This window comes from Arachis hypogaea, chromosome 19 (assembly GCF_003086295.3).
Source record: "Arachis hypogaea cultivar Tifrunner chromosome 19, arahy.Tifrunner.gnm2.J5K5, whole genome shotgun sequence".
NCBI lineage: Eukaryota > Viridiplantae > Streptophyta > Magnoliopsida > Fabales > Fabaceae > Arachis > Arachis hypogaea.
Genome location: NC_092054.1, coordinates 42,032,522 through 42,042,491, shown reverse-complemented (window position 1 = coordinate 42,042,491; position 9,970 = coordinate 42,032,522). Strand labels below are relative to the sequence as shown.

At 40.1% G+C, this 9,970-nt stretch overlaps 2 non-coding genes across 2 annotated transcripts; both read left to right on the top strand.

The window, feature by feature from the left end:
* Positions 1-392: 392 nt before the first annotated feature.
* Positions 393-496, top strand: LOC112781833 (small nucleolar RNA R71). The gene has a single exon (XR_003192585.1). It is a non-coding gene; the product is annotated as a small nucleolar RNA R71 (small nucleolar RNA).
* A 9,087-nt stretch (positions 497-9,583) lies between these two features.
* Positions 9,584-9,686, top strand: LOC112781181 (small nucleolar RNA R71). The gene has a single exon (XR_003191973.1). It is a non-coding gene; the product is annotated as a small nucleolar RNA R71 (small nucleolar RNA).
* The last annotated feature ends 284 nt before the right edge of the window (positions 9,687-9,970 follow it).

The following is a 9,970-nucleotide window of genomic DNA, read 5'->3' as shown; positions in this document are numbered from 1 at the left end:
AATGTGGATCATATGATTGCCTTTGTTGGTTTCCCACATAGTTAACCTCATCCCAATCACCTCCTTCAATGCCTACTTCCTCTTGATCTTGTGTGTGTATTGCAGCCACTTGCTTTGTTTCTAATTGCCTGGTAAGCTCTGCTAGTTGCTTGGCAAACACCTTGTTTTGGGCTAGAATTGTATCAACATGGTTCAGCTCCATGACTCCCTTAGTGTTGTGCCTTTCTGATGCATAGTAGTACTCATTCTCAGCCACTGTCTCGATCACTTCAATGGCTTCTTCCACAGTCTTTTTCCTGTTCAATGAACCTCCTGATGAATGGTCTACAGCCTTCCTTGATTCATAAGAGAGCCCATCATAGAAGATGTGCAGTTGCACCCAATCATGGAACATGTTTGGTGGGCATTTCCTTGTCAAGTCCTTGAATCTCTCCCATGCCTCGTAGAGAGTTTCACCATCTTGTTGTCTAAAAGTCTGAACCTCAGATCGAAGCCTATTGACCTTTTGTGGAGGGTAGAAACGTGCCAGAAACTTGCTTTCCACCTCATCCCATGTTGTTAGACTCCCCCTTGGGAATGATTCCAGCCACTTAGCTGCTTTGTCCCTAAGTGAAAATGGGAACAAAAGCAGTTTATAGGCATCTTCCTGGACTCCATTGGACTTCACAGTGTCACAAATCCTCAGGAATTTTGTGAGATGTTGGTTTGGGTCTTCATTAGCACTTCCTCCAAAGGAACAATGATTTTCCACAAGTGATATTAGCTGTGGCTTGAGCTCAAAATTGTTGGCCTGAATGGGTGGTTTCTGGATGCTACTACCACAATTCCCAGAGGTTGGGTTTATGTATGAACTAAGAACCCTCCTCTCAGGGATGGCATCGTTTCCATCAGCTCTCTCATGGTTGTGAACTTCTCTATCCATGTTGAGATCTAAAGCTTCCTCAAAATTGTCCTCAGATTCTCCTTCAGATTCCTCTTCTCCCACTACTCTCTTCCCTCTTGCTTCCCTTCTAAGTCTATGAAGGGTCCTCTCTGGTTCGGTATATGGAGGAGTTGATGTCTCTCCTCTCCTACCTGTCATACAAGAACACAGCTCAAACACAAACAAGTGAAATACTCTTGGTTAATGGAAGAGTATGGTTAGCTCAATTGAGGAATTAATTCAAACAGTTAGTGAGTCAGTGAGTTAGTTGCATGAATTTAAAGGCATAAAGAAGGAAAGCATGTAACCAAGTGCAGAAATTAAAAATTCAACAAGTATCTTGAACAGAATTAACAAAGCAAGAGAAAATTGCTCAATCTAGTTAGCTTCCAATTTGAGAATTGTCAATCGAAAACCAATCCCCGGCAACGGCGCCATAAACTTGATGCGCATAAAAGTGTTATGCTACGATTTAGGAAATTGCACGATCGGCAAAATTCCTTCCGGCAAGTGCACCGGTTATCGTCGTCAAGTAAAAACTCACAATAGAGTGAGGTCGAATCCCACAAGGATTGGTTGAGTGAGCAATTCGGATTAGAAGTGTGTTCTAGTTGAGCGGAATCAAGATTTGAGATGAGAATTGCGGAATGTAAAATTGGCGGGAAAAGTAAATGACAAGAAAATTAAATGGCTGAATCTTAAATTGCATGAATTAAAGAGCAGAATGTAAATTGCTAAAATTAAAAGGGAATGGGGATGATTGCAAGAATTGAATTGCAGAATGTAAAGAGAAAGTAGAAATCAGAAATGGGGAATTCATTGGGTTTAGGAGATATTGAAATCTCCGAATCAAAACATGTATATCTCTTCCTCAACCAATGCATTCATTGAATTTTGCTTGGCAATCTTATATGATTGGATCCCAATTCCTTGGCTCACCAATGCTCTCTAAAAACAAACAAATTCCCAATCCCTTGGTTTAAATGTTCATAAGAAGAGATGATGCTTGATCACTGATTATACCACACAATTTCATGAACCACAATTTGGTAGGATTACATGTCACAATATCCATCCAAACCCCAATCCAATCCACTGTGAGAAAGCTTCTCTAGCATGAATCCTCCATTCCTTTCCCAAGGCTCCGAAGGATTCCAAGTATGAGTAGTTTCTTTCCCAAGACAACTACTCAATGGAATTAGATCGAGAAGCTTTCTAACAAAATTCAAGAGAAAAGATTGAAGAAGAAGATAAACTATTATTGATTCATTGAATTACAATAGAGCTCCCTAACCCAATGAAAGGGGGTTTAGTGAATCATAGCTCTGAATTCAATTACAAAGAAAAGGAAAACTAGCTAAAAAATAATGAAAGTAAAGTTTTTTTTTTAACTTAACTTCTATCCTATTTATACACTTTCTATATTGAGCTTCAGTTGTGCTTCTTGGGCTTTGAGGCCTCTCCTTGCTTTCCTTTTGCCTTGGGTTTATGATCCATAATCTTGATGAGGTTGTTGATCCAAATCCTGTAACATTTATTGAGCCAACTTAGTGATAATCAAATAATGACACATGACTCAATAAATTGAGATTTCAAACTCATCAATCCTTCAGGCCCAATCCCATAAACCATGATATTCAATTGGGTTTCATACCAAAGTAAGTTTAAGTTAATATTTGTGCTCAAAGACTAACTTAAATCACAATATTTTTGGCCCAGAAACCTTTTTCAAGAGTGGCGTTTAAGTTGTAGTTTAAGCTTAAACTGCAGCTTAAACGCCAGACACTTCCAGTGAGGCCTTTTGTAGAAGCACGTTTAAGCTTCAGTTAAGGTTAAACTGAAGCTTAAACGTGGAAATGGAAGAAGGTAGCCCTGGAGAGTCATGTAGTCGAACACGTTTAAGCTTCAGTTTAAGGTTAAACTGAAGCTTAAACGTGGAGATAGGAAGGGCAGCCCTGGAGGTCGAACACGTTTAACCTCCAGTTTGAGGTCAAACTGGAGGTTAAACGTGGAAAAGGGTGGAGGCATACTGGAGGTCGAACACGTTTAACCTCCAGTTTGAGGTCAAACTGGAGGTTAAACGTGGAAGCTTGGAATGGTGGCCCTGGAGGTGTCGAACACGTTTAACCTCCAGTTTGAGGTCAAACTGGAGGTTAAACGTGGAGATGGAGAGAGCAACCCTGGAGTAGAAAAGCTATCGAACACGTTTAAGCTCCAGTTTGAGTCAAACTGGAGCTTAAACGTGGAATGGCTCCCTGGTACTCTTCCTGGTTCTGGCGTTTAACCTCCAGTTTGAGGTCAAACTGGAGGTTAAACGTGGAACTCCTCCCTGGGTGGCATACTCATTCTGGCGTTTAACCTCCAGTTTGAGGTCAAACTGGAGGTTAAACGTGGAATGCTCCTTAAGTGAGGCTTTTCATTCTGGCGTTTAACCTCCAGTTTGAGGTCAAACTGGAGGTTAAACTTCAATCCCAGCATTTCTTATCCTTCATGATTTTGGCGTTTAAGCTCCAGTTTAGGCTTAAACTGGAACTTAAACTCCACATGTGATATTCAAGCTTCCTTTATTGATTTTGTTGCTTCCTTGCTTAGCCTCTTCTTCCCTGAAATCATCCAATCAATTGCATCAAAGTCTTGCAAAATTTCATGAGAAATCTTCCATTCATAGCATTTAAGTAATATAACTAAAACTCATGGAATTTGCATCAAAATCATATTGTTTGGATGGTTCATTACTTTGTTCTTCATTTAACCATTTTTGGTTACTTTAAGCTCAAGAAAATGCATAAAACAACTAAAACTAACAGAAAAATGCTAGTGAAACTAGCCTATGATGCCTTGGCATCACAACACCAAACTTAATACTTGCTTGTCCCTAAGCAAGTCCTGAGTTATTTGAGAAGAAAGTATGAAACAGAAAGCAATTACATTGGCTATATTAGCAAGCATTTGAAGTTCATCAGAAGGGTTTTATGCAGAAAGTTGCAGCATCACTTTTTCATACTTATCAGGTAGGATTATCACTTTTTCATTGCATCCATCAAACATTGCTATGGCCTCTTGTTATTCTTATGTCTTTGGCACTTTTCTTTCTTTGTTTTTCTTTTCTTTTTCTTAGAGCTTCTTTTGCTCCTTGTTTGCTTAGTGTCATGTGTTGCACAAGCCTTTGGCATTTTCTTGTTCTTATTAGTGCACTACACATATCCACTTTAGGCATTTTAGTTCACATTTCTTCTTGAGACATTGGTGCCCAGCACTTCTTTGTGTGACTAAATGTTTTGTATTTAGGTTGCTCTTGATAATGGACTTTTGGTTGATAATCCCGGGTTAGTTAACCCAAGTTACCAAGTGTTGAAACACTCCTCAGAACCTATTCATCCAAGCATATCCTTAATACATAAACACCACAGGCATTTGTCTCAGAAGTTCAAACCATTGGTACCTAGCTTATTTTCTAAATTTTTTTTTTGCTTTTTGGTTGCCTTTTTCCGTGGCTTTTTCTTTTTCTTTTTCTTTCTTTTTCATGGCCAAAAACATTTATTCATCAAGATCCATAGACAATGTTCACTTTCTACATAAAAATGATAATTCTACACTCTAATTTTAGTGATCTGACTAAACAATCAAGCATGCATACCACCACTTAATTCTACTTGATTTGTCACTAATTTAGCCAAGTTACTTTTGTTCAAACTTTTCTTTTATTTTTATAGAAACAGAACAAGCATGGCACGCACTTGTTTAAGAAGGTGAAGTTATATCCAAACATCCAGGCATTCACTTTATTCAAAGCACTTAACAAACACACATACTAAAAAAAACGACTCATAAAAAAAAGACTCCACATAACACTTAAATGACTTATGATGAAAACACGTTCATAAAGACAATTCACCAATTATCATTTGATTATTAAGGAACGAGACCACCTCTTATTTATTGCTTGGTTCTTCTTAATTCTTGGGATCCTGCTTCTTCTTGCTTCCTGCCTCTTTTTGACCACTTGTGCCTCCCTTGTCTTTTCTTATGAGCTTTTTCCAGAATCCAGCCTTTTTCATCGTTTCTTCCACTCCTTTTCAAGGATCATTGCCTTGTTTATTTCTCCTTCTTTCCTCCCTTTGAAATACTCATCATAAGCTGGGAATGCTGGGTCCATCTTGTGTAGATGTTCCCCTATGTAGTTAAGCTTGATTTGCGAACTGATGTTGTAATCAGCTTGGACTGAGTATCTTGCATTCTGTAAAGTGGTGGCTTCCTTGATTGCCAAGACATTGGCATCTTGGTGTTGGCATATGTGGCTGAAGGATTCCTGTAAGTGTAAATTTTGTTCCCTTTGCAGATCGAAGAATCTTGATTCAAAGTTCCTTTGCATATCCATCATTTTTAGATGAAAGTCCTCTTGTCTCTCCTGAGACCTCATGTATTGTTGAGACATTCCTTCCATGATTTCCTGCATTCTGCTCATATCCATGGGGTCTCTGGGAATTCGTTGTCTTCTTTCAGGAGTTGCTTGCTCTTCTTGCTCTTCTTCTCTATCTTCTCCTTCCTGTCTTTCTTGTTCTGCTTCTTGCTCGGCTTCCACTTGTTGCCCTTCTTCATTTCTTCTTCTTGTATGTCTTGGAGGAGTTGGGCCAAGAGTCATTCTGTGCGCAGTTATGGCCAGTCCAGGATATAGCCAATTAGGTCTTTCATCCTCAAGTGGTACTTGGGCATCGATGCATAGTCTAATGATAGTGCTAGGGAAGTGGAGCCAGGATTCAGGGTCACTTTTCTCACTGAACTCTTGTATCTGTTCAGCAATGAGTTTATGAACTTTGATCTCTCCTCCAACCATAATGCAATGTAGCAAGATGGCTCTTTTAGGGACTATTTCTGAAGAGTTTGCAGTGGGTAGGATGGATCTCCTAACTATTGCATACCACCCTTTAGCTTCAGGTGTTAGGTCTCCCCTTCTCAAGACTCTTGGAGCCCCTCTTGTTTTTCTCACCCATTCAACTCTGATGGCACAAAGGTCTTCAGCAATAGTTGTATAGTCAGGTTCTCCTATCATCCTTTCTTCATAACTTGCTTGGCTGAAATGTATGTTTTTCAGGCCAAGAGTTTCATGATTGCTTTGGGACTGAAGTCAACTTCCACCCCTCTCACATAGCTTTTGTATGTGGGGTTCTTGGTTTGATCCTCCCTTACTGCATTTGCATAAAACTCTTTCACCAAGTTGATGTTGATTCTAGTGATTGGCTTAGTTAGGAGCTCCCACTTCCTCTTTTTGATCTTTTCCCAAACACCTGGGAACTCATCCTTTTCAAGGTCAAAGGGAACCTCAGCTAGTACCGTTTTAGGTCTCATCCATTCGGCTTGAATCTCATGGAACACTGATCTGTATCTCCATGCATCGAATTCCCTGTTTTCCTCCATTGGCTGCTTGTCTTTTCTTCTTTTGTGGCTAGATGAAGCTGCCATTGGTTTTTTTTTAGTTTTGGTAAGTGACAAGCTAAAGTTGACAAGGTGAAGCAAGAAGTGTTGTTGGAGGTGTGGTGAGGTTGTTTTCGGCAAGAGATAGTTATGCTATGATGAAGGAAAATGTGTATGAAGGAGAATTGGTGGTGTGGGACTCGTTCCCCAAGTGGTTCTTTATAGTGCCCATGAGTGAAAAATGAACGGCTAGGGTGGTTTGTGAAGGGTGGCTTGATGGTAAATATATGAATTGTAGATAAGGACGATTGGCTTTTCATTTTCTTGGAAGTATTCTGGATGCATTAGGTTGTACATGTAGCTTTCTTTTCTTGCAGAACTTCCTTTTCCCATGTGTTAGTTTCAAAGATTTGTGAATTTTCTTTTTGACCAAGCACGTACCTCCCTTTGTCTTTTTCCTCCATTTTTGTCTTTTCTTTTGTACCTGCACAAACAAACAAATTTGCTATCATTTTTCGGTCCATGTGAATTATGAATAATATTTGCACATGTAAATCAATGCTTGTCTTTATGAGCTTATAGCCGTGACTTCTACATGTATGCACACTTATTATTTGGACACCAAACTTAGTGTTTGGTTAAGTCTCCTGATGACATGAAATCCATATTGGTTGTCCTTAATGAGTGTGCATAATTCTAATAAATCATAGTCACCTTGGCTCTTTGATTCTAAACAAAGTGACTACCCTAAGTAATTGAAACCAAAGTATTAAAACATGTGAATGGTATACTTGTCATGAATTTTGAAATCCAGAGGAACTTCTTGCTTTTCATAAACTGTGTTCAAAAAGAACACCAAACTTAATGTTTGGTTGTGCACCTTGAATGAAAGATGGAATTCAATTCGAGTAAGATTTGGGATTGCCATCAGGCACACCAAACTTAGAGACCCATTGTAATTTACATGCAAGGTTTAGTGCACTTAATCAATAGTTGTCCTGAGGATTCAAGTTCATGCATAAGAAACCATGCTTTATTAGATGTAAAGCAAAGCACTAAAGATTAAGGATACTAAAAACATGGGTTGCCTCCCATGAAGCGCTTCTTTAACGTCACTAGCTTGACGGTTGTCCCTTGTTAGGGTGGATTGTAGTGCTTGACGTCCTCTCCTCTCACTATGAAAACGTCCCCACTTGATTCATTCATGACCTCTAAATGTTCCATAGAAAGAACTTTCCTGATTGTGAACACTTGAGGGAGCTGGGAAGGAATGGTTTTGAGGCCAGGTGGGATTGGCAGATAATGACTTGATATCACGTTATCTCCCGGAGAAAAACCTTCAGTGGGAATTTTCTTGTTTCTCCATCCTCTTGGCAATCTCCCTATCACTCTTCCCTTTCTCTTGAGGATTTCTTCATTGACCTTTATGTCAGGAGGATCCTTCTGATCTGTTTCCACTGATTCTTGTGGCTCTAACTCTTGCAACTCTTGTTTGCCTTCCAATGACTGTTTAGAGTCTCAGCTGCTGGATTACTTTCCTCCAAACACGGATGGCTACTATCATCTTTAGGCTTTTCAGGTTCTGGTTCAGGCTCAGATGCAGGTTTGAAGACTTTGAAAATGAGCTGTTCATCATGTATTCTCAGAATTAGCTCTCCTTGTTCTACATCTATGAGCGCTCTAGTAGTGGCTAGAAATGGTCTGCCCAGAATGATAGGGTGTAAGTAGCTTTCCTCCATGTCCACAATGACAAAGTCTGTGGGGAAATAATAATCCCCCACTTTCACCAGCACATTTTCAACTATCCCTTCAGCTTGCTTCTGAGTTTTGTCAGCCAGTTGTATGATTACATCAGTGGATCTCACCTCATTCAGTTGTAGCCTCTTCATAAGAGTTAGAGGCATCACATTTATGCTAGCTCCTAGATCACAGAATCCTCTGTCAATTTTTGTTTCCCCTATGATGCAAGGGATATGAAAACTTCCTGGGTCCGTTTTCTTAGAGAGTGTGTCCTTCTTGATGAGAGCACTGCATTCTTTGTTCATTGTTACTGTTTGTCCTCCCTTCAAAACTCTTTTTTTGCTTAACAATTCCTTTAAATACTTGATGTGTGTGGGCATTTGATGAAGAATCTCAAGAAAGGGAATATTGACATGAAGAGAGTTAAATGTCTCTAGAAACCTTGAGTAGGTTTTCCTTTTTTCACCTCCTCCTAACCTCTCAGGAAATGGTGCTTTTGGTTGGTATATTTCCATCATGCCTTTTTGCAGTTCCTTGGCTTGCTCAGTTCCACCTTCTTGCTTAACTTCTTCCACACCTTCCTTCAAGATTTCTGGTTCCTGCTCTGAGGGCCTGATTCCTTCTTCTTCTGAGACTTCCTTCATTATGGTGATGGCTTTGCATTCTTCCCATCTTACTCTCTTTTGTTCCCCTTTAGGATTCTTTTCTGTGTCACTAGGGAACACTGCAGTTGATTTGGGTGCCTGTTGAGATAGCTCTCCTACTTGAGATTCCATCCTTTTGAGTTTTTCACCATGGTTTCTTAAGTAGTTCTCACATCATCCTGAAGCTCTTCAATTCAACTATGTCTTGACTCATGGTTGCCATCATTCCTTCTATCCGGTTTAATTGATCTTGAAATTGTTGGTTCGGATTAGGTTGGGTATGTTGATTATTTTGGCCATGATATGGTGTTGGAGTAGGTGCTTTGTGTGGCTTGGTATGATCTTTGGTTGGAGTTTTGGTATGTGGAATTGTTATGTTGATTGTGGTTGTAAGGTTTGTGGTTTGTGGTTGGGTTTGTTGGTTCCCCACCCAAAGTTTGGGTGGTTTCTCCAGCCTGGGTTGTAAGTGTTGGAATGTGGATCATATGATTGCCTTTGTTGGTTTCCCACATAGTTAACCTCATCCCAATCACCTCCTTCAATGCCTACTTCCTCTTGATCTTGTGTGTGTATTGCAGCCACTTGCTTTGTTTCTAATTGCCTGGTAAGCTCTGCTAGTTGCTTGGCAAACACCTTGTTTTGGGCTAGAATTGTATCAACATGGTTCAGCTCCATGACTCCCTTAGTGTTGTGCCTTTCTGATGCATAGTAGTACTCATTCTCAGCCACTGTCTCGATCACTTCAATGGCTTCTTCCACAGTCTTTTTCCTGTTCAATGAACCTCCTGATGAATGGTCTACAGCCTTCCTTGATTCATAAGAGAGCCCATCATAGAAGATGTGCAGTTGCACCCAATCATGGAACATGTTTGGTGGGCATTTCCTTGTCAAGTCCTTGAATCTCTCCCATGCCTCGTAGAGAGTTTCACCATCTTGTTGTCTAAAGTCTGAACCTCAGATCGAAGCCTATGACCTTTTGTGGAGGTAGAAACGTGCCAGAAACTTGCTTTCCACCTCATCCCATGTTGTTAGATCCCCCTTGGGAATGATTCCAGCCACTTAGCTGCTTTGTCCTAAGTGAAAATGGGAACAAAGCAGTTTATAGGCATCTTCTGGCTCCATTGACTTCACTGTCACAATCCTCAGAATTTTGTGAGATGTTGGTTGGGTTCATTAGCACTTCCCAAAGAACAATGATCCACAAGTGATATTAGCTGGCTTAGCTCAAAATTGTTGGCCTTAGGGAATGACT